Source organism: Triticum dicoccoides, chromosome 2A (assembly GCF_002162155.2).
Source record: "Triticum dicoccoides isolate Atlit2015 ecotype Zavitan chromosome 2A, WEW_v2.0, whole genome shotgun sequence".
Classification (NCBI taxonomy): Eukaryota; Viridiplantae; Streptophyta; class Magnoliopsida; order Poales; family Poaceae; genus Triticum; species Triticum dicoccoides.
Window position 1 is genome coordinate 207459171 of NC_041382.1, and position 23731 is coordinate 207482901.

Sequence of the window (23731 nt, forward strand, 5' to 3'; positions counted from 1 at the left end):
GAAGTCTGCTCGGTCAGACCAACACTCAGAGGAGCACTGGCCCGGGGGGGTTAGAATAAAGATGACCCTTGAGTCTGCAGAACCCAAGGGAAGGTGGTAGGTTGTTAGTGCAAATGGTAAAACCAAGGTTGGGCATTGCTGGAGGAGTTTTATTCAAGGCGAACTGTCAAGGGGTTCCCATTATCACCCATCCGCGGAAGGAACGCAAAATCCGGGAACATAACACCGATATGACGGAAACTAGGGCGGCAAGAGTGGAACAAAACACCAGGCATAAGGCCGAGCCTTCCACCCTTTACCAAGTATATAGATGCATTAATTAAATAAGAGATATTGTGATATCCCAACAAGATATCCATGTTCCAACATGGAACAAGCTTCAATCTTCACCTGCAACTAACAACGCTATAAGAGGGGCTGAGCAAAGCGGTAACATAGCCAAACAACGGTTTGCTAGGACAAGGTGGGTTAGAGGCTTGGTTCAACAATATAGGAGGCATGATAAGCAAGTGGTAGGTATCGCAGCATAGGCATAGCAAAAGAGCGAGCAACTAGCAAGCAAAGATAGAAGTGATTTCGAGGGTATGATCATCTTGCCTGAGATCCCGCAAGGAAGAAGAATGAGTCCATGAAGAAGATAAACGGACGTAGTCGAACGGATCCTCACAGACACGACGTTTTCGGAACTAACCCGAAGAAGCAACACCAGAAAGAAAGCAAACAACATGGTAAACAACCACCACATAAGCATGGCATGATGCACAACCAAGTATGATGCATGAGCGGTTTAAATATGCATGGCATGGCAAAGTGCACAAACAAAACTACAAATTAAGTAGAGCTGAATATGCAACGAGTTGCATATTGACGGACACCACAATAATTATTTAGTTCTCTCTCGTTTAGGTACCCAACAATATTAAATGTTGTTAAACATGGCAAGAGGTGAAACATGAGTAAAATACACAGTCTAAGCAATTTAAATGGGGCCGGATATAACCAACAACAAATCCGGTAAATCCCCATATGCATTAACAATTTAATGCAACAACAATTTTAAACATCTTAAAGTTGTTAACATGATGCGGATGACATGTTTAAGTTCATGCAATATTTATGAAAATGTTGACATGATAAGATATGAGGCATTTGTCATCGTGACGGAAACGAAAGGGGTGCCACGACAACGAATCCGAAAGTGATGTCACGGCAACATATCGGTTTCCGGTAACTCGATTGAGATACCGATGCAAAGGGGAAGTGTGCGGGAGCGTGTCGTGCAAGATGGTGGGGTGATCCCGGTAATCGGGTTCCCCACGAATTAGCGGCAGAAGAGGAGGACCGAGCAAGTGACAACTCGGGCACAGTGCAAACATAGGGTGCAACTCATACAACACATGCAAACATTGTCGGATGGTCGTCTTGGGGTTATACCTTCGGAATGTGTGTTATCGGAGCCTTTCGGGTACGTCGAGGGAAGTAGTTGTACTTGCAAACTTGTCGGATCCTCGTCGACGGTAGTTGTTCACGGTCATAGTCGCACAAGTTTCCGTAGATGTTTGGGGTCATGGCGAGGTACTCGGTGTTTCGGTGCGGTGTAGGGGTACAAGTCGAAGGTCGTCGTGGTACTTGGTGTAACATAGGTCTCCGGGGTCGTCGGGTACACGTTCACATTGTAGCCGTACACGTCGAGGGTCTTATCGGAACCTCGTCAACGTTCGAGATCCACCTTGACGATCCGAAGAGGTACTTGGGTCTTCGGACTTGCCATTCTCGGTTCTTGCAACGGTAGTCGTACTAGTCTGCGGTAGTGGAACTTGTCGTTTCGGTGTGAAGTCGTTCGGGCGTCGGTCTTGCCGGTGGAGTACTTGGCGAACCCGCATAGTTGAACTTGGCGTAACCAGTGGTACTTGTCAGGTTCCAACAAGGAGAGGCATCGAAGGATCTCCGACTCGTTTGGCGACGGACGAACTTGGTGAAAACCACGAAGGCGGCCTTGGGCTTCCCTGTATGCCGCGTCTTGAAAGTGACAAGAGGAGTGACGAGGCCAGCGGGCAGCAACCGAAGATGGCCGGGTCGGGCGTCGGCGTTGAAGACCGGAGGTGGTTGCGGCCAGAGCAGCGGCGACCTTGGAGGCGGAGGAGGTCCGGCGAAGGTAGCAAGCCGATGGCGGGGAAGGCAGCAAGGCGGCAACGCGCGGTGGAGGGCTCGAGTCCCTGGCGCAAAAGAGAGGCAGGGAAATGACGGGGGCTGCCGCGTCATGGAATGGAGGTGGATGAGGACTGCATGGTGATGGGGCGGCAGCCGACAGCGGCACCTATGGCCGGCGGATTTATAGTAGAGGAAGGGGTCCGGCGAGTCCCGAGGGCGCAGGCGGGACTTGGCGGCGAGGCTTCGGCAGCAGGGAGGCGCAGCCATGGCAGGGCCTGACGGATCCGGATGGGGGCGGCACTTGACGGCGGAGGGCGACGCGAGGCAGAGGAGGAGGCCATGGCAGGAGCGTGCGGCGGCTGGGAGAACATCTCCGGCGCGAGGAACTGGGGAATTGGGCTGCGGGTCTCCCTCTCCTCTGGTGCGATGCATGCGTGGCGACGGTGGAAGGGAATGAGGAGGAGTGGGATCGAGAGAAGAGGGAGGTTGCGGCTGGGCCTCGATGGCCTAGGGTTACGGGGAAGGTGGGGGCGCGGCTGGGCCTTAGAGGCCACTGGAGACTGGGCCTAGGCGGCTGCGGGAGAACTTAGAGGAGGCCGGCCTGGGTCGGGTCAGAGAGGCCCAGTTGGGCTGGCTCTCCTCTCTCCATCTTATTTTCTTTAACCGAAAAGAATTAGAGATAAAGGAAAAAGAAGGGGTTTTAGGGAAAAGAATTAGCGCACAAGGGTAAAATTTCTGGACTCACAAAAATGTGAGGAATTTAAATAAAATGGCAAGGGGATTTTTGGAGAAAATAGATACGCACATGTTGAATATAATTCGACATGTTTGAAATTTGAAGCCCATTCGAAAAGACTCAAAATGGGCTGAGAATTTTGAAGAGCCTCGATAAAAGGGATGAGAAAAAATATTGGCAAGGTTTGAAGGTCAAACTCGAAGAGGAATAGACATGGAAAATACTTTGCACATGTGTTATGGTTGATTCCATAAGGATGGAATATTTATTATAGCTCCCTAATATTGGGAGGATATGTTATAAAGAGAAGTCACCCTTCCCTCGGTTTAAATGGACCAAAGATCCATGCAATTTATTTAAGTGAGTTGCAAAAAGACTTATGGCATGATGGCATGATGACATGATGCAATGCACATGCTGCAACGAACCAAAACGAATCACCGACAACACCCGGAAACATGGAAGGCATCTGAAAGCTCCGGTCTTGGGCGTTACAACACTCCACCACTACGAGAGGATCTCGTCCCGAGATCTAGAATGGCACCGGAGGGACAACGGAAAAGAAAGAGAAGAGGTAAAACTAAGTTGCTTCATTGACAAACGAGTGAAACCATAAACCTTGAAGAGGTTGAACAAATTGAAAAAAATGAAACAATGGAGAAGAACAAAGTTCAAAACACTCCGTTAAGAAAGAGGAAAAAAGGAACCGATTCGGGTAGCACTCCGGTTGATAAGGGATGCAAGACTTGATAAGGCCAAAAGAACTTGTGCAAAAGGGGCACAACACTCCGGTTACAAAAAAAGATAGAGAGGGAAAGAATGGTATAATTTGGGCAGCACTTCGACTGAAAATGGAAGAAATTGAACATGATCTTGACAAATAAGATGATGGGTTGGAGAGAGCAAGATCAATAGACCTCCAGGAGAAAGAATAGAATAAAGATAATTGAGACAAACGAATGTAGAAGACAATGCCAACTTCTACTACAAAAGAGCTTGAAAAGGCATCTTTAGGAGAAGGGTTGAACGGAGCTGTTGGAAAACCAACAACGAAAGGAACAACGTTGTAGTGGACTTATAGAAAACATCTCAAAGCTATGAGGTGAAATTCTGCCACTAACGAAAAATAATAGATTGGATTGATATCAACAAGGAGACGAGAAACCTATTTCACCAGGAGAATAAATGAAGAACTTGGGTCATTTATAAGCACCATAATAGCAACAAACCTTAGGGAAGGCTTTAGGTGAAATATAACCCAAGATAACTCCAAAGAAGAGATTGATGGATTTAAAATACCTCATACTTGATAACTTGTGAATCACGGAGCACGACGGGAAATTATCACGAATGACATAATACCACCTCCAATGATACGGTTGAAAAAATTGCACTTTGAAATGCAAGATAAAGAATGCTTGAGCTCCTCTGAAAAAAATTCTTGATGAACACTTCGAGAATGAATTAAATCATAGATGAACCATCATGTAGAACTTCCATGAAGAACTCCGGTAACAAAAGGATGATCAAAACAGAAAGAGAAGTTGAAAACACAAGCGAGGCCTTGCGAAGATTTAGATGAATCTCCGTGAAGATATAATTGCGAGAGCTTGGAACTTCGGAAAAGAGAGATGAGCTATTGAAACCAAGAATTTTTGATGAACCTCCGGAATAGAGAATTGAGTTCACTCGATGGAACAAGAATAAGAATTACATTATGCTTATCCTTCACCAATTAAATTGATGACAATCAATGGATTTGGCATATTACTTATTCTCGTAGAAAAGATTAAGAGAGATATAGCGCAAACTTGGGAAGTTATTGAATGAACCACCGGAAGTGTTGAAACAAAGAATAAATTGATATGGTGACCAAGGAAGAGAACTCTTGAACGGACCACCATAAGAATTAAAAAAAGAATGAATAAAACATGAAGAAACACCGGGAAGGATTAGCAAATAAACGAAAATGCTTGAGAGAATTTAGATCCCTAAGAAAGAAGAGATTACGAGCTGACTAGAAAATCCTTGATTTAAGCTCCGGATAGGTGAAAAGAATTCTCACAATCGAAAAACAATTATGAGAGTATGGCATTTAAGCTAGAACCACGAATCTCTAAGAGAGCGGATAAAATATGGAGGAAAAACTCATCTTCGGTCATCAAAATCTGAGAATTACGACGAGAAACACCATCAAGAATTGTTGAGGCACTCCGGAATAAAGAAGAATATAAAAGTTGAACCAATGATGAAAAGAATTTGGAAGATCTTGGAGAAAGACATTTGACTGATGATAAACCATTCTTACGTCAAACTTCGAAAAGAAATTTGAGGATAGCTCCGGGAAAATAAGAAGAGTCAGGTAAGATCCTGGAAAAAGACCTATGGGTTAGGGCCCACTCAAGAGAAACACAGTATGATTACTCGAAAGAGAGATTGCACCCATTGAATTAAAAGACTTGAATGAGAGAACGTCCTTGAAGATATTAAACAACTGCAGAGTGGAAACACGAATCTTCGAGATATCTTGAGCACTCCGGAACAATTGAGTAGTGAGAAGTGGATGATTAAGAGGTGCACCGGCAAGAGAAAGCATTAGAAACGAGGGAAAAAGGATATGATCAACACCAAAAGGTTGATTTGAAACCGCCGGAGAAGAGAAGAAACAAAGAATGATAACTTGAAGCTCCGTTAGGATCTTCATGAGAATCACCGGATAAAAATATTGACGGAAAAGGATGGAGAGACTTCTCATCAATAACATGATAGTTGAATAAGAATTCTGAGTCCTTGAAGAAAACAAGGGTGGGTGGGTGGGAAAAAACAAAGGCAACTTGGAGACGTATGAAACAAACACCGTTCAGAAGAAAACTGATACTTGATCTTGCGAATCTTGACGTGATCGGATCCACTTGAAGAGAGACACACCGGTTGAAAAGGATTGGCATGACAATCTCGATTATCAAGAAGGATTAGTATTCACATGGGAATATGAGAACACCACTTAGGAAAAGGTATGGAATCAACATTTAACTTCGAAGCAACTCGAATACCACAACTCAAAACAAAAACAAAGGATTGGCTTGCAGAATAAGCCGGAACAAACATATGATAGAGATTTCTTCCGAAGTTTTCGTGGTGGGGCCTACACGGGCTCGATCGTACAGCACCATCATGTACAAGGCAGTGCACATGACATATGAAGCGTCCCCGAGTCGGCATAGCCAAGGACTCTTTAAGACACAACAAGACCACTGTAAAACCAACCGTGGATAGGCGGACCACTAGACGTCGAACCCTAATTTTATATCATACATCTGTCAGAAAGATATCCTAAGAGCTACTTGAATTCCCACTTACAAACTCCCGAAACTTTCCGGTTATGCAATCAGGTGTTGGGGATACAGGGGAAGCATAATATCTCACCCAAAACTAACAATTCCTACATCCAGCTGTATCCATCCTTCAACACATAACCAGGAAACCTTCGGAAATCATCTACCTCAACCTTCGAAAAGCATCCGTTATACAAGTTATGGCAATACTCCCGAACTCCCGCCCCAGTACTAGGTGGCATCGAGGTTATCTCACCAACGAACTGCATAAAAGAGATTTTCGATGTCGGCGAACTAAACTCAGGTATTCCAGAACTGCAACGATAGAATTGTGACGACAACACCTCGGAGCTCAACTCCCCGGGACACTGCCACAACCCCTAAAGACAGGAGGCACCAAGAACAATGTTCTCGTCACAAATTGATCGGAACAATTCCAAGATACCCGCGTGATCCTAAAAAAATTTAGTGAAATTTGAGAAGAGAAGAATCAAAACTCTACGTCAGGATGCCTTACCAGAGCGATGAAGGGACTGGGGAGTAAAAAGAATTCCTAAACTCTCCGATATATAATTCCTAAATGACTCAAAAAAAATTTCTCTAGACTCAACTCGGCTACTAGTTCGATCAAGCAATGGGGCTCCTAAGGTCGGGGAAGGCTCTGATACCAACTTGTAACACCCTCGATGCGGCTATATCTCCCACGTGTCGAAGCATGACTTAGAGGCATAATCGCATTGAAAGCAATGTCGCAAGTGAGGTAATCTTCACACAACCCATGTAATACATAAGGGAAAAAGATACATAGTTGGCTTACAATCGCCACTTCACACAATTACATGAATAAAGAATTACATCATCCAAATACAATCAAGGTCCGACTACGGAACCAAAATAAAAGAAGAACCCCAAATGCGACACGGTCCCCGATCGACCCCAACTGGGCTCCACTACTGATCAACTAGAACGAAACAACACAAAGGACAAGATCTTCATTGAGCTCCTCCTGAGCTTGGTTGCGTCATCTGCACGGCCTCATCGGCACCTGCAAGCTGGTTTTGGAAGTATCTGTGAGCCACGGGGACTCAGCAATCTCGCACCCTCACGATCAAGACTATTTAAGCTAATGGGTAAGGTAAAAGTATGAGGTGGAGCTGCAGCAAGCGACTAGCATATATGGTGGCTAACATACACAAATGAGAGCGAGAAGAGAAGGCAAGGCACGTTCGATAAAAGTATGATCAAGAAGTGATCCTAAAACAACCTACGTCAAGCATAACTCCAACACCGTGTTCACTTCCCGGACTCCGCCGGAAAGAGACCATCACGGTTACACACGCGGTTGATGCATTTTAATTAAGGCCAACTTCAGGTTTTCTACAACCGGACATTAACAAATTCCCATCTGCCCATAACTGCGGGCACGGCTTTCGAAAGTTCAAATCCCTGCAGGGGTGTCCCAACTTAGCCCATGACAAGCTCTCACGGTCAACGAAGGATATACCTTCTCCCGAGACATTCCGATCAGACTCGGTATCCCGGTTCTACAAGACACTTCGACAAGTTAAAACAGATCCAGCAACACCGCCCGAATGTGCCGACAAATCCCGATAGGAGCTGCACATATCTCGTTCTCAGGGCACACTCAGATGAGACATCCTACGAGTAAAGCCAAACCTCAAGTTGCCCCGAGGTGGCCCCGAAGTCTGCTCGGTCAGACCAACACTCAGAGGAGCACTGGCCCAGGGGGGTTAGAATAAAGATGACCCTTGAGTCTGCAGAACCCAAGGGAAGGTGGTAGGTTGTTAGTGCAAATGGTAAAACCAAGGTTGGGCATTGCTGGAGGAGTTTTATTCAAGGCGAACTGTCAAGGGGTTCCCATTATCACCCAACCACGTAAGGAACGCAAAATCCGGGAACATAACACCGATATGACGGAAACTAGGGCGGCAAGAGTGGAACAAAACACCAGGCATAAGGCCGAGCCTTCCACCCTTTACCAAGTATATAGATGCATTAATTAAATAAGAGATATTGTGATATCCCAACAAGATATCCATGTTCCAACATGGAACAAGCTTCAATCTTCACCTGCAACTAACAACACTATAAGAGGGGCTGAGCAAAGCGGTAACATAGCCAAACAACGGTTTGCTAGGACAAGGTGGGTTAGAGGCTTGGTTCAACAATATAGGAGGCATGATAAGCAAGTGGTAGGTATCGCAGCATAGGCATAGCAAAAGAGCGAGCAACTAGCAAACAAAGATAGAAGTGATTTCGAGGGTATGATCATCTTGCCTGAGATCCCGCAAGGAAGAAGAACGAGTCCATGAAGAAAATAAACGGACGTAGTCGAACGGATCCTCACAGACACGACATTATCGGAACTAACCCAAAGAAGCAACACCAGAAAGAACGAAAACAACATGGTAAACGACCACCACATAAGCATGGCATGATGCACAACCAAGTATGATGCATGAGCGGTTTAAATATGCATGGCATGGCAAAGTGCACAAACAAAACTACAAATTAAGTAGAGCTGAATATGCAACGAGTTGCATATTGACGGACACCACAATAATTATTTAGTTCTCTCTCGTTTAGGTACCCAACAATATTAAATGTTGTTAAACATGGCAAGAGGTGAAACATGAGTAAAATACACAGTCTAAGCAATTTAAATGGGGCCGGATATAACCAACAACAAATCCGGTAAATCCCCATATGCATTAACAATTTAATGCAACAACAATTTTAAACATCTTAAAGTTGTTAACATGATGCGGATGACATGTTTAAGTTCATGCAATATTTATGAAAATGTTGACACGATAAGATATGAGGCATTTTTCATCGTGACGGAAACGAAAGGGGTGCCACGACAACGAATCCGAAAGTGATGTCACGGCAACATATCGGTTTCCGGTAACTCGATTGAGATACCGATGCAAAGGGGAAGTGTGCGGGAGCGTGTCGTGCAAGATGGTGGGGTGATCCCGGTAACCGGGTTCCCAACGAATTAGCGGCAGAAAAGGAGGACCGAGCAAGTGACAACTCGGGCACGGTGCAAACATAGGGTGCAACTCATACAACACATGCAAACGTTGTCGGATGGTCGTCTTGGGGTTATACCTTCGGAATGTGTGTTATCGGAGCGTTTCGGGTACGTCGAGGGAAGTAGTTGTACTTGCAAACTTGTCACACCCTAGCTAGTCATGCATTAGAGTGTGTGCATCATGTTTAAAATTCCATTTAACTTGAAATGGGGATCTGTGAAACCCTCAGAATCATTTCTGAAAATGACCCAAATAAAAATTTCTCCAAAAGGGTCCAAGAAAATGCTCATGTTGATCTCTGAAAATATTGGACAGAGATAAAAATCAAACCAATATTTTTAGTGGCTCATGGACATTTATTTTGGGCATTTGGAATTAATGCATAAATATTTTCTTTGGAAATATATTTCTATATATATTAATATATGTCCAAATATTATGCCAATTATAAAGGAGCTTTGGAATAATATATCTAGCCCCTGAAAAATTTGGCATAAGTTAAATAAATGATTTAATATATTATTTAAATCAAAACAAATGTCAGAAATTAGAAAACAGAAAAAAATAAAAGGGAGAAGCTTACCTGGGCTCCTCCACTGTGCAGCCCATCCAGCTGGCCGGCCCAGCCAGCAGGCGGCCCAGCCCGCCTCCCTCCTCTGTCGTCTTCGTCCCGACAGAGGGAGGGGAGTGTGGCCGGCGCGCGCGCGCGCCACCGCGCCACGCCACCTCTCTCCCTGCTTGCCTGCCCTCCCCTCCTCGCTCGATGCCCCGGACGACGCCACGCCTCCCCCCCTGCTCTCTCTCACTCTCCCCCGGCTCTCCCCTCCTCTCCCTCGCTCTCTCTCTCACACGGCCGAACACCACCGTCGCCGCCGTTCGCCATAGCAGCCATCTCCGGCCACCCCTCGCTCCCCCGACTAGCTCAGAAGCTCCGCCACAACCCCCTCTTCTTCCCCACCGCTCCACGGGCCTCCGGAAGCCCTGCATCGCCGCCACGTCGCCGTTCCCCTCTTCGGGCTCCGACCATCATCGCCGACGAATTCGCCGTCTCCAGCGCGTCTCCGAGCCCGCTTCGACGCCCACTGCAACCGCGGTGAGCCCCCGAGTCGTTTCCCCCTTCTTCCCGGGTCTCTTTCGACCTCTAGGCCCTAGCCCCACCTTGGCCGAGAGCTCCACGCCGCCGGCGATGTCGCCGTCGTGGCCACGGTCACCGTAGCGCCCAACCGAGCACACTATCGTGCTCCACGCCTCACTAGGAGCACGTAGCACGCACCAACGCCTCCCCTAGCGCCCTGCATCGCCTAACCCGCCGTTGGCCGAACTCCGGCCGCCGCTCACGAGCTCGCCGTCGTCGGTACCGGCCACCACAGGCACGGCCACCACCACCATTCGATGCGCACCAGCAAGGGCTCTCCAACGAGCCCAAGCACAGCCTCGCCCGTGCCCTGTAGCGCGTTTCCGGCTCGCGCCGCCATCTCGGGCCTCGCCGGCGTCATGTCGCCGGTGGGTTTGACCCCACTGACCCGGGATTTGACCCTGCTAATTAACCCTGTGACACTGACAGCAGGGCCCCACCTGCTAATTAATCCTAGATTAGTTTCTGTTTAGTTTTTAACTAATCCTAGTGGCCCCACGCGTCAGCTTTGACTAAGCTGACGTGGCTGTTGACTGGGCCCACATGTCAGCTACACTAATCAGCCCCAGTCACTGACCAGTGGACCCCACTGGTCAGGTTTGACCACCACCAGCGTCTGTTGACCTGCTGACGTCATAGTGACGCAATGCTGACGCAATAAGTATTTTCTGGATTTATTAATATTCAGGAAATTCCAGAAAATGCCTAAAACTTCTAAAATTCATAGAAATTCAACCGTAGCTCCAAATTAAATAATTTATATATGAAAAATTATCAGAAAAATTCAAGGAATCCATCTGTACCATTTTCATGCATGTTAGAACAACTTATAGCTGCTGTTTAGCACAAATCAATTAAATGGCATTTGAATAATCACATATGGAGTTTGAATTTGAATCTTGTATTCAAACCAACTTCATTTAATCTGGTTTTAGTTGCATTAGCCCAACACACATTCATTTTGCCATGTCATGATCATGCATCATATTGTGCATTGCATTGATTGTGTTCCCTTCTGTGTTGCCGGTATTTGTCCCCTCTCGATAGACGTGATACCGATGAGGTGATCGTTGACACTAATGAAGACTCAATGTTATCTTCAGAAGTGCCAGGCAAGCAAAACCCCCTTGTTCATTCCGATACAATCCCACTCTCTCGCTCCTGCTCTCTTTTACTGCATTAGGACAACAACGATTCATCTGTTACTTGCTGCGGTAGCTGAACCCCTTTATCCTTTGCATGACCTGTCATTCCACAGTAAATAGATGAAACCCACTAGTATGAGTAGGAATTGTTTGAGCCCTGTTGTGCCTACTCATTCTTGCTTGTCTGTCATGCCTGCTACTGCTTAGAGTTGAGTCAGGTCTGATTCATCGGGGATGAATCAGAGGCGTGTGAACATGTCCTACTGTGGGTGAGCTAAGTGTGTGAACACGATTTGGTAAAGGTAGCGGTGAGAGGCCATGTAGGAGTACATGGTGGGTTGTCTCATTGCAGCCGTCCTCAGGAACTGAGTTCTGTGTTTGTGATCCATGATTCAGCTACTACCATACATTGGGCCCTGAAATATGACCCCGCTCGACTTCTTATTCACCCTTGTCCTCTGTCCAGGAGTTGCAAGTAGTTTCTGGTGTTTGTAGTATGCTGGAGGCCGTGGACAGCGCTGACCGTAGGGGTGGGCTGTGATGCGGTAGGCACGTGGCCGGGTAAACCGGGCACCCGTTTGGTGTCACGGAACCCTGTTCACATCATTTGGGGCTGTGAGCGAAACTCCGGCCGGATCTCCTCATGGATGGAACCCGAATAGGCGATAAACCTGGACTAGAGACTTGAGTGTTTAGGTAGGTCGTGGTCTACACCCACGTCGGCTTTCGCTTGAAGTCTGCCGAGCACATGTCGTGTGCAGACGCTAAGTGGTGGAAACATGTATGAAGAAGTACACCCCTGCAGGGTTAACATCATCTATTTGAATAGCCGTGTCCGCGGTAAAGGACTTCTGGGTTGCTTATATCAGTTCATAGACAAGTGAAAGTGGATACTTTAAAATGCGCAAGATAAGCGTGAGTGCTATGGATGGCGTTCTCGTAGGGAGACGGGAGCGGATCCATAGTGGTGTATTGATATGGTGAATATGTGGACTCGTGTGCGCCACCTCAAAAGAGTTGCTTGCAGTCGTAGTTTAGGATAGCCACCGAGTCAAAGCTGGCTTGCTGCAGTTAAACCCCACCATCCCTTTGTTGAAAATGATGCATATGTAGTTAGTTCTGATGTAAGTCTTGCTGGGTACATTTGTACTCACGTTTGCCTATTTTATGTTTTGCAGAGAGACTTCAGTCTCACTAGTAGTTCCACGTGGACTTCGACGTTTAGCTTGATACCTCAGCTACGATCTTGTGCCCTCGGCAGGATCTGATAGATAGTCAGGCTTCTCGGCCTTTTTTTTATTTATAGATGTCTGTACCCAGACATGATAGCTTCCGCTTGTGCTTTGACTTGTATGCTCTGATTGTTGGGTCGTGAGACCCATGTTTGTGATATCTCGCTCCTCGGAGCCTATTGATTAAAATACTTGAGTTGTAGAGTCATGTTGTGATGCCATGTTGTATTTGCACATATCGAGCATATTGTGTGTATGCTATTGAAATGCTTGGTATGTGTGGGATCTGACCATCTAGTTGTTTATCTTTAGTAGCCTCTCTTACCAGGAAATGTCTCCTAGTGTTTCCACCGAGCCATGGTAGCTCGCTACTGCTCCGGAACACTTAGGCTGGCCGGCATGTGTCCTTCTTCGTTCCTGTGTCTGTCCCTTCGGGGAAATGTCACGCATTGAGTACCGGAGTCCTGTTAGCCCGCTACAGCCCGGTTTACCGGAGTCCTGCTAGCCCAGTGCTACAGCCCGGACCCACTTGCTGATGACCGACACGTTCGATGCTGGGTCATGGATGCCTGTCCCTGTAAGTCTGTGCCGCTTTGGGTTTACGGCTAGCCATGTCAGCCCGGGCTCCTTATCATATGGATGCTAGCGACACTGTCATATACGTGTGCCAAAAGGCGCAAACGGTCCCGGGCAAAGGTAAGGCGACAACCGTGGGAATACCGTGCGTGAGGCCGCAAAGTGATATGAGGTGTTACATGCTAGATCGATGTGGCATTGAGTCGGGGTCCTGACAAAACTTGTCGGATCCCCGTCGACGGTAGTTGTTCATGGTCATAGTCGCACAAGTTTTCGTAGATGTTTGGGGTCATGGCGAGGTACTCGGTGTTTCGGTGCGGTGTAGGGGTACAAGTCGAAGGTTGTCGTGGTACTTGGTGTAACATAGGTCTCCGGGGTCGTCGGGTACACGTTCACATTGTAGCCGTACACGTCGAGGGTCTTATCGGAACCTCGTCAACGTTCGAGATCCACCTTGGCGATCCGAAGAGGTACTTGGCATCAAGGTACTTGGGTCTTCGGACTTGCCGTTCTCGGTTCTTGCGACGGTAGTCGTACTAGTCTGCGGTAGTGGAACTTGTCATTTCGGTGTGAAGTCGTTCGGGCGTCGGTCTTGCCGGTGGAGTACTTGGCGAATCCGCATAGTTGAACTTGGCGTAACCAGTGGTACTTGTCAGGTTCCAACAAGGAGAGTCATCGAAGGATCTCCGACTCGTTTGGCGGTGGACGAACTTGGCGAAAACCACGAAGGCGGCCTTGGGCTTCCCTGTATGCCGCGTCTTGAAAGTGACAAGAGGAGCGACGAGGCCAGCGGACAGCAACCGAAGATGGTCGGGTCGGGCGTCGGGGTTGAAGACCGGAGGTGGTTGCGGCCAGAGCAGCGGCGACCTTGGAGGCGGAGGAGGTCCGGCGAAGGTAGCAAGCCGATGGCGGGGAAGGCAGCAAGGCGGCAACGCGCGGTGGAGGGCTCGAGTCCCTGGCGCAAAAGAGAGGCAGGGAAACAACGGGGGCTGCCGCGTCATGGAACGGAGGTGGATGAGGACCGCATGGTGATGGGGCGGCAGCTGGCAGTGGCACCTGTGGCCGGCGGATTTAGAGTAGAGGAAGGGGTCCGGCGAGTCCCGAGGGCGCAGGCGCGACTTGGCGGCGAGGCTTTGGCAGCAGGGAGGCGCAGCCATGGCAGGGCCTGACGGATCCAGACGGGGGCGGCACTTGACGGCGGAGGGCGACGCGAGGCAGAGGAGGAGGCCATGGCAGGAGCGTGCGTCGGCTGGGAGAACATCTCCGGCGCAAGGAACTGGGGAATCGGGTTGCGGGTCTCCCTCTCCTCTGGTGCGATGCATGCGTGGCGTCGGTGGAAGGGAATGAGGAGGAGTGGGATCGAGAGAAGAGGGAGGTTGCGGCTGGGCCTCGATGGCCTAGGGTTACGGGGAAGGTGGGGGCGCGGCTGGGCCTTAGAGGCCACTGGAGACTGGGCCTAGGCGGTTGCGGGAGAATTTAGAGGAGGCCGGCCTGGGTCCGGTCAGAGAGGCCCAGTTGGGCTGGCTCTCCTCTCTCCATCTTATTTTCTTTAACCGAAAAGAATTAGAGAGAAAGGAAAAAGAAGGGGTTTTAGGGAAAAGAATTAGCGCACGAGGGTAAAATTTCTGGACTCACAAAAATGTGAGGAATTTGAATAAAATGACAAGGGGATTTTTGGAGAAAATAGATACGCACATGTTGAATATAATTCGACATGTTTGAAATTTGAAGCCCATTCGAAAAGACTCAAAATGGGCTGAGAATTTTGAAGAGCCTCGATAAAAGGGATGAGAAAAAATATTGGCAAGGTTTGAAGGTCAAACTCGAAGAGGAATAGACATGGAAAATACTTTGCACGTGTGTTATGGTTGATTCCATAAGGATGGAATATTTATTATAGCTCCCTAATATCGGGAGGATATGTTATAAAGAGAAGTCACCCTTCCCTCGGTTTAAATGGACCAAAGATCCATGCAATTTATTTAAGTGAGTTGCAAAAAGACTTATGGCATGATGGCATGATGACATGATGCAATGCACATGATGCAACGAACCAAAACGAATCACCGACAACACCCGGAAACATGGAAGGCATCTGAAAGCTCCGGTCTTGGGCGTTACAACTTTCTATCAACCTTGTCACCGGCATAGTTCGAGTCGAAGTACCAAACAAGATCAAAGGAGGCCCTCTTTGGATACCAAATGCCAAAATTTGGTGTATGGATTAAGTATCTCACTATCCTTTTCATGACCTTAAGATGACATTCTTTAGGAGCGGCTTGATATCGTGCACACATGCACACAGTTAGCATAATATCGGGACGTGAAGCACAGAGATATAACAATGAACCAATCATAGAGCGATAAACCTTTCGATCAACCGGTTCACCATCTTTGGTTAAATCAAGATGACCACTAGTAGGCATGGGTGTAGTCATACCTTTGCATTCTTTCATATTAAACTTCTTGAATAAGTCCTTGGTGTACTTTGTTTGAGAAACAAAGGTACCTTCCTTAGTTTGCTTAATTTGCAAACTAAGAAAGAATTTGAGTTCACTCATCATTGACATCTCAAACTTCTCTGACATTAGCTGTCCAAACTTTTCACTAAAATGAGGGTTAGTTGATCCAAATATAATATCATCGACATAAATTTGGCACACAAATAGTTCTCCATTAACCCTTTTAGTAAAAAGAGTAGAATCTATTTTTCCAATATCAAAGCCTTTTTCAATAAGAAACTTGGTCAAGCATTTATACCATGCTCTAGGAGCTTGTTTAAGACCATAAAGAACTTTGTGAAGTTTGTAAACATGATTAGGTTTATTAGGATTGACAAATCCGGGAGGTTGCTTAACATAAACTTCCTCCTCTATTTCACCATTTAGAAAAGCACTTTTAATGTCCATTTGGTACGAGGTGACATCATGATGATTAGCATAGGCAAGTAAGATGCGAATGGACTCAAGTCTAGCAACGGGGGCATATGTCTCACCATAGTTCATACCTTCGACTTGAGTGTAGCCTTGGGCGACGAGACGTGCTTTGTTGCGAACTACTTGTCCATCTTCATCTTGCTTGTTGCGAAACACCCATTTTGTACCGATGATGTTGTGGTTGTTGTCGGGCTTATCAACTAATGTCCAAACTTGATTTCTCTGAAAGTTGTGTAGCTCTTCATGCATGGCATTTATCCAATCCGGATCTTCCAAACCTTCTTCAACCTTCATAGGTTCAATGCTAGAGATGAATGAATAGTGTTCACAAAAGTTAGCTAAACGAGTTTTTGAGCGAGTGATTATCCCGGTTTGGATATCATTGTAGATTTTCTTGACGGGATGGTCTTTAGCAATTCTTGCTCGAACTCGTGAAAGCTTTTGCTTGGATCTTGGTTGAACATCTTCCTCATCTTGTTCTTCTTCTTGGCCTTCTTCGTTGTTGACGTTGTTGTTCTCTTGTCGTGGTGGAGAAGGAGGTTGTTGGCGTTCATCTTGGTGCACTTCCTCGTTTTCTTCATTTTGGTGTGTCCCACTTGTGGATGCTTCCGTATCAACTCTTGGTTCACCTTGTCGTGAGGTAGAAGCTTCCACTTGGATGGACGAGGTACTCTCCTTCACCTCTGTTGGACGAATCTTGCCAATAGACAAGTCTTGGATTGCTTTCGAAGGGTCTTTGTCTCCTACATCAATTGGCAATTGATCTACTTGCGAGCCGTTAGATTCATCAAACTTCACATCTACCGTCTCTTCAACCTTTCGGGTGAAATTGTTGTAGACACGGTATGTGTGAGAGTTTGAGCCATAACCAAGTAGGAAACCTTCATGAGACTTAGGAGCAAATTTAGAACGATGATGCTTATCAAGAATGTAGCACGTTGAGCCGAATACTCAAAAGTATCCAACTTGTGGTTTGTTACCGGTGAGGAGCTCGTATGCCGTCTTGCCGAGTAGCTTGTGAAGATACAAGCAATTTGTTGCATGACAAGCTGTCTCAACCGCTTCCGCCCAAAAGTGCTTTGGCGTCTTGTACTCATCAAGCATCGTTCTCGCCATTTCGATGAGTGTTCGGTTCTTCCTCTCAACAACTCCATTCTGTTGAGGTGTGTACATAGCCGAGGACTCATGTGAAATCCCTTCTTCGTCAAGAAAGGTGTCCACATTTGCGTTCTTGAACTCCGTTTTGTTGTCACTGCGAACCTTCTTGATTTTCACTTCAAATTGATTTTGGGCCTTCCTAGCGAAGTTTTTGAAGATCTTTTGGACCTGCGATTTATCATCGAGAAGGAACACCCACATAAATCTTGAAAAATCATCAACTATAACTAGACCAAAAGAATTTCCACCGAGACTTTTGTAAGCGTTAGGACCAAAAAGATCCATGTGAAGTAGCTCGAGTGGCCTCTTTGTGGTCATGATGTTCTTCACGGGATGCCTTCCTCCAACCTGTTTACCTGCTTGACAAGCGCTGCAAAGTCTATCCTTATCAAATATGACATCGTTGACACCAAGGATATGATTTCCTTTAATAAGCTTGTCAAGGTTTCGCATACCAACATGACCTAATCGTCTATGCCATAACCAACCTTTAGAGGATTTAGCAATTAAGAAAGTTCTAGGTTGAGCCTTTTTAGTGAAATCAACAATGTAAAGATCATCTCTACGTATACTGGTAAAGGCCATTTTATGATTGTCTCTTCGAAACACTTGGCAATCTACTTCAGTAAATAGGACATTGAAACCGAAATCAGCAAGTCTAGATACTGAAAGTAAATTGTACCCAAGAGATTCAACGAGCGTGACATTTTGTATGGAGCTATCATGTGAGATGGCCACCTTACCGAGGCCAACCACCTTACCCTTTGAGTTGTCACCGAAAGTGACATACTTTCGAGGGCCGTCGTTTTCAGCAAGCTCACAGAACATATCTTTATCTCCGGTCATATGATCAGTATATCCACTATCAAGAACCCATTCCTTTCCTCCAGCCATGTAGCCGCGAAGATTTGCCATAAGACCAAAGTGTCTCATTGCATCATTAAGATCATAGTCATTGTCATCATCATCCTCATCATAGTATCCATGTTCAACATCATCTTGTGATTGGTCAATTCCTAGAGAGGGTAATTCATTAGATAAATGATCATTTCTATGGTTATCTTTATGAATTCTAATAGCTTTGGAAATGATATTGATAATGATTCCAACATCTCCTTTGGCACTCGTAAGATTAGTAAGCTCAAAATAAGCAGTCGCCAAATTTGGGATCATTGGAACTCATCTTAATCAAGGCAATAGACTTATGGAGAATTTCATCTAGATTTTTCAAGGAATAATTTGGAAAGCGTTCCTCAAGAAATCTCCATATAGTGTAGGCACAATCAAGAGTAGGAAAGCATTCAATCAAGTTTCTAGGCAAGCCTCTAGTGATAAGATTAACAGTTCTAAGGTTGCGGATCATGTCAATAGACTCAGCAAGGGTAGGATGCAAAGGATCAACATGAGGTGCACAAGGGCTAGTAATGTACTTGTTCAAATGATATTCATTGAAAATCTCAAGCATTTCATTTTTCCACTCATGAAAATATTCTCCATCAAGAATAGGCACTCTATGTCTAAGACTCCCCAAAGTAGACTCATCCATCTACCTCCAATGGTGTTTAAACCAAAGCAATGGAGACCAAAGCTCTGATACCAATTGAAAGGATCGAGAAGAGGTGTCTAGAGGGGGGTGATTAGACACTAAGTGCCAAAAGTTGCAGTTTTTAATTTCTTTAAGTTGAAGTGGAGTTTTGGCACATGTTTAACAAACACAATACATATCAAGCAAGCATGCAAAGAGTATATGAGCGGCGGAAAGTAAAGCATGCAACTTGCAAGAATGTAAAGGGATGCGATTGGAATGCGCAAACGCAATTTGGAGACACGGAGATTTTTGAGACGTGGTTCCGATAGGTGGTGCTATCGTACATCCACGTTGATGAAGACTTCAACCCACGAAGGGTAACGGCTGCGCGAGTCCACGTAGGGCTCCACCCACGAAGGGTCCACGAAGAAGCGACCTTGTCTATCCCACCATGGCCGTCGCCCACGAAGGACTTGCCTCACTAGCGGTAGATCTTCACGAAGTAGGCGATCTCCTTGCCCTTACAAACTCCTTGGTTCAACTCTACAATCTTGTCGGAGGCTCCCAAGTGACACCTAGCCAATCTAGGAGACACCACTCTCCAAGAAGTAACAAATGGTGTGCTGATGATGAACTCCTTGCTCTTGTGCTTCAAATGATAGTCTCCCCAACACTCAACTCTCTCTCACAGGATATGGATTTGGTGGAAAGAAGATTTGAGTGGAAAGCAACTTGGGGAAGGCTAGAGATCAAGATTCATATGGTAGGAATGGAATATCTTGGCCTCAACACAAGTGTAGGTGGTTCTCTCTCAGAGAAAACTAAGTTGGAAGTGTAGGTTTGTTCTGATGGCTCTCTCCATGAATGAAGAGGAGGTGGAGGGGTATATATAGCCTCCACACAAAATCTAACCATTACACACTACTTGCCAATCTCTGTGGGACCGAATTGATAAACTTGGTCGGGCCGATTCAGCAAATCTAGTGACCGTTAGGTGTTTCGGTGGGACCAACTGGATCAACTCAGTGGGACCGATGTGCTAGGGTTAGGGTAAACCCAAAACTCGGTTTGACCGATTACTCAAACTCGGTGGGACCGATTTGGGTAATAAGCGAAACAGAGAGTTGGCCAAGAAAACTCGGTGGGGCCGATTTCATATCTCGGTGGGACCAAAAATATTGCAATAGGTAACAGAGAGTTTGCAAGCCCATCTCGGTGAGACCGAGATCCCATCGGTGAGACCGATTTGCCTAGGGTTTGTGGAAGTGTCTACGACATCTGAACTCGGTGGCGCCGGATAGAAAGAATCGGTGGGGCTGAGTTTGACTTTTGGTTTAGGTCATATGTGGATGTGAGAAAGTAGTTAAGGGCTTTGGAGCATATCACTAAGCATTTTGAGCAAGAGCCTCATTAAGCAACACCTCATCCCTCCTTGATATTATTGGCTTTTCCTATAGACTCAATGTGATCTTGGATCACTAAAATAGAAAATGTAGAGTCTTGAGCTTTGAGCTTGAGCCAATCCTTTGTCCTTAGCATCTTGAAGGGGTTCCACATCCTCTAGTCCATGCCACTTCATTGTTGAACTTATCTGAAACATACTAGGTAAAAGTGTTAGTCCAACAAGAGATATATTGACATTAATTACCAAAACCACCTAGGGAGCACTTGTGCTTTCACTTATGCCACTCCGGCGAACCTGTACGTGGGAACCGACTACCGGTTGTACGAGGGAGATCGGACGAGGAGGAGACGATCTACGCGGACGCGCTGCCCAAACTCTTCTTCCGCTACACGACACTGCGCGTCTAGTGGTAATGAACTGTGATCCATCTCCCGTAGCATGTTCTTGGTTGTTCTATGCGTAGGAAAATTTTAATTTGCAGTCGACGCAACCTACCGTAGAACCCAACAGTGGTATCAGAGCCTCTGCTATAGGATTTGGATTCAGATCATATGCATGTTAGATATGTGGAGGCGATAGATGAGATCGATTTCGTTAATAAGATTGGTTGTGTGCACAGTTGATGAGATCAACTGCACATGGGGATCGATGTGGCTATGTTTTCTGATGATCGGAGTCGATGAGGTCGTGACACAACCTACCCCTACCGGTCGGTATCCGCCATTGGGGTTAACAGTGAAATGTAAATCCGAATCGGACTCGCGATGATCGATAAGATCGGTCAGATTAGAGAATTCGGCGTGATCGGAGTTCAGATTTGATCTGTGATTTTTGAAGTGTGCGTAGAGCCTTGTGATCTGAGAATCGGACCGCCGTGTGCGTAGCGCCTTGTATTTCGTACACGATCACTCAAAACCGGTAGAATGCAATTCTATGCATAACTTTATTTTGCAGGGTTTGATGTGAATAGTATGGCTCATGTGTATGTGATGCATGTGTGTAAATTATACATGGCCTGCATGTCATGTTTGTCAGCCGGCAGGAGCCAAAGTGCTGTCATTTTATTGTATAACGACCTGCTTGTCGACCTGTGACTCTATGTAAAATTCATTACTAGTTGTAGTAGTTGGATAATAGAGATCAGGTTGGCTGCATGGTGGCCCAGCGTGACAAACAAAATGGAGTTCCTAGATGGTCATCGGAGTCGGAACCGACCTAGAAGGACATCCATGAAGGAGCCATACTATTTCACAATATATGTTTTACTTGTGATTGTTATGCTTCTTTGTTTCTATGCATGTTAGAATGGTAGAAAGATCCCTCATGAATATCAAGTAAATTTCCATTCCTGATGTTGCACCTTCGCACGTCAAGTATGTCTAGTAGTGGGCTCATAAAATTAGGGTGCTTCTAGGTGTCCTTGAACTGAAGGGTTCGTGTCGGACACGGACATGCACTGCATTAGGTTAACTTGACAAGGCTATCAAAACGGTTTTGGGCCTTGTGGCAAAAGAGGTCGGGAGCCGGGGTATGAGATACCTACCCGACTGACAGGAGTCGTATAGAGATACGATTAGTAAGGAGTTGCTTACCGGATAGGCATGTTGTCTAGCAGTGATGCTAAAGCTCATTGGTCACATGTGCTAGTCGGATCCTGAATCAGTGAGAGTTTGCGGAGGGATGCTGACTTCAGTGGGAGTATTTCTGTTTAAGGCTAGAATTACTCTACATAAACACATTGCTTAGTGATTGCATATTTTTCTGTTGTAGATCAATGGCACCACCTACTCAACCCAACTGTGCATTGAAATCAATTCTGGAAAAGGATAAACTAAATGGAACAAACTTTACTACCTGGTACAGAAATTTGAGAATTGTTCTCAAGCATGATAAAAAGGAACATGTTCTAGAGGATCTGCTTCCATATGAACCTGCCGATAATACTAGTACCACAACCAAGAATTCCTACCAGAAACTCGTTGATGAATCAAACGAGATCAGCTGCCTCATGCTGGCTTGTATGGAGCCCGATTTGCAGCAGCATTTCGAAGACGTTGAGGCTTTTGATATGATCGAGAGTCTCAAGAGCATGGTTCAGGTGCAGGCTAGGACCGAAAGGTTCAACGTCTAGCGATCCTTGATGGATTGTAAGCTGCAGGAAGGTGATCCACTGAGCCCGCATGTGATCAAGATGATCAGATATGTGCAAGCTTTGGATCGGTTGGGCTTCCCGCTCTTGGATGAGCTGGCTATTGATGCAGTTCTGGGTTCCCTTCCGCCCAGCTATGGAACGTTCATCTCGAACTATCATATGCATGGCATGGATAAGAAGCTCACTGAATTGCATGAGATGCTCAAAGTGGCAGAGCAGGATATTAAGAAAGGCACGCATCAAGTGTTGATGGTGCAGAAATCGGCTAAGTTCAAGAAGAGTTGGTCCAAGTGAGGGAGTCCTGGATTAGGGGGTGTCCGGATAGCCAGACTATACCTTCAGCCGGACTCTTGGACTATGAAGATACAAGATTGAAGACTTCGTCCCGTGTCCGGAAGGGACTTTCCTTGGCGTGGAAGGCAAGCTTGGCGATACGGATATGTAGATCTCCTACCATTGTAACCGACTTTGTGTAACCCTAACCCTCTCCGGTGTCTATATAAACCGGAGGGTTTTAGTCCGTAGGACAACATACAGAACAACAATCATACCATAGGCTAGCTTCTAGGGTTTAGCCTCTCCGATCTCGTGGTAGATCTACTCTTGTACTACCCATATCATCAATATTAATCAAGCAGGACGTAGGGTTTTACTTCCATCAAGAGGGCCCGAACCTGGGTAAAACTTCGTGTCCCTAGCCTCCTGTTACCATCCGACCTAGACGCACAGTTCGGGACCCCGTACCCGAGATCCGCCGGTTTTGACACCGACATTGGTGGTTTCATTGAGAGTTCCTCTGTGTCGTTGTCGTTAGGCTTGATGACTCCTACGATCATCAATAGCGATGCAGTCCAGGGTGAGACCTTCCTCCCCAGACAGATCTTCGTCTTCGGCGGCTTCGCACTGCGGGCCAATTCACTTGGCCATCTGGAGCAGATCGAAAGCTATGCCCCTGGCCGTCAGGTCAGATTTGGCAGTTTAAACTACACGACTGACATCCGCGGGGACTTGATCCTCGACGGATTCGAGCCACTGCCGAGCGCGCCGCACTTTCACGACGAGCATGATCTAGCTCTGCCGCCGAACAGTGCCCTGGAGGCCGCACCCGCATCGGCTTCGACCCTTAATTCAGAGCCAACTGCGCCGATCGAGGATGGGTGGTTGGACACAGCCTCGGGGGCTG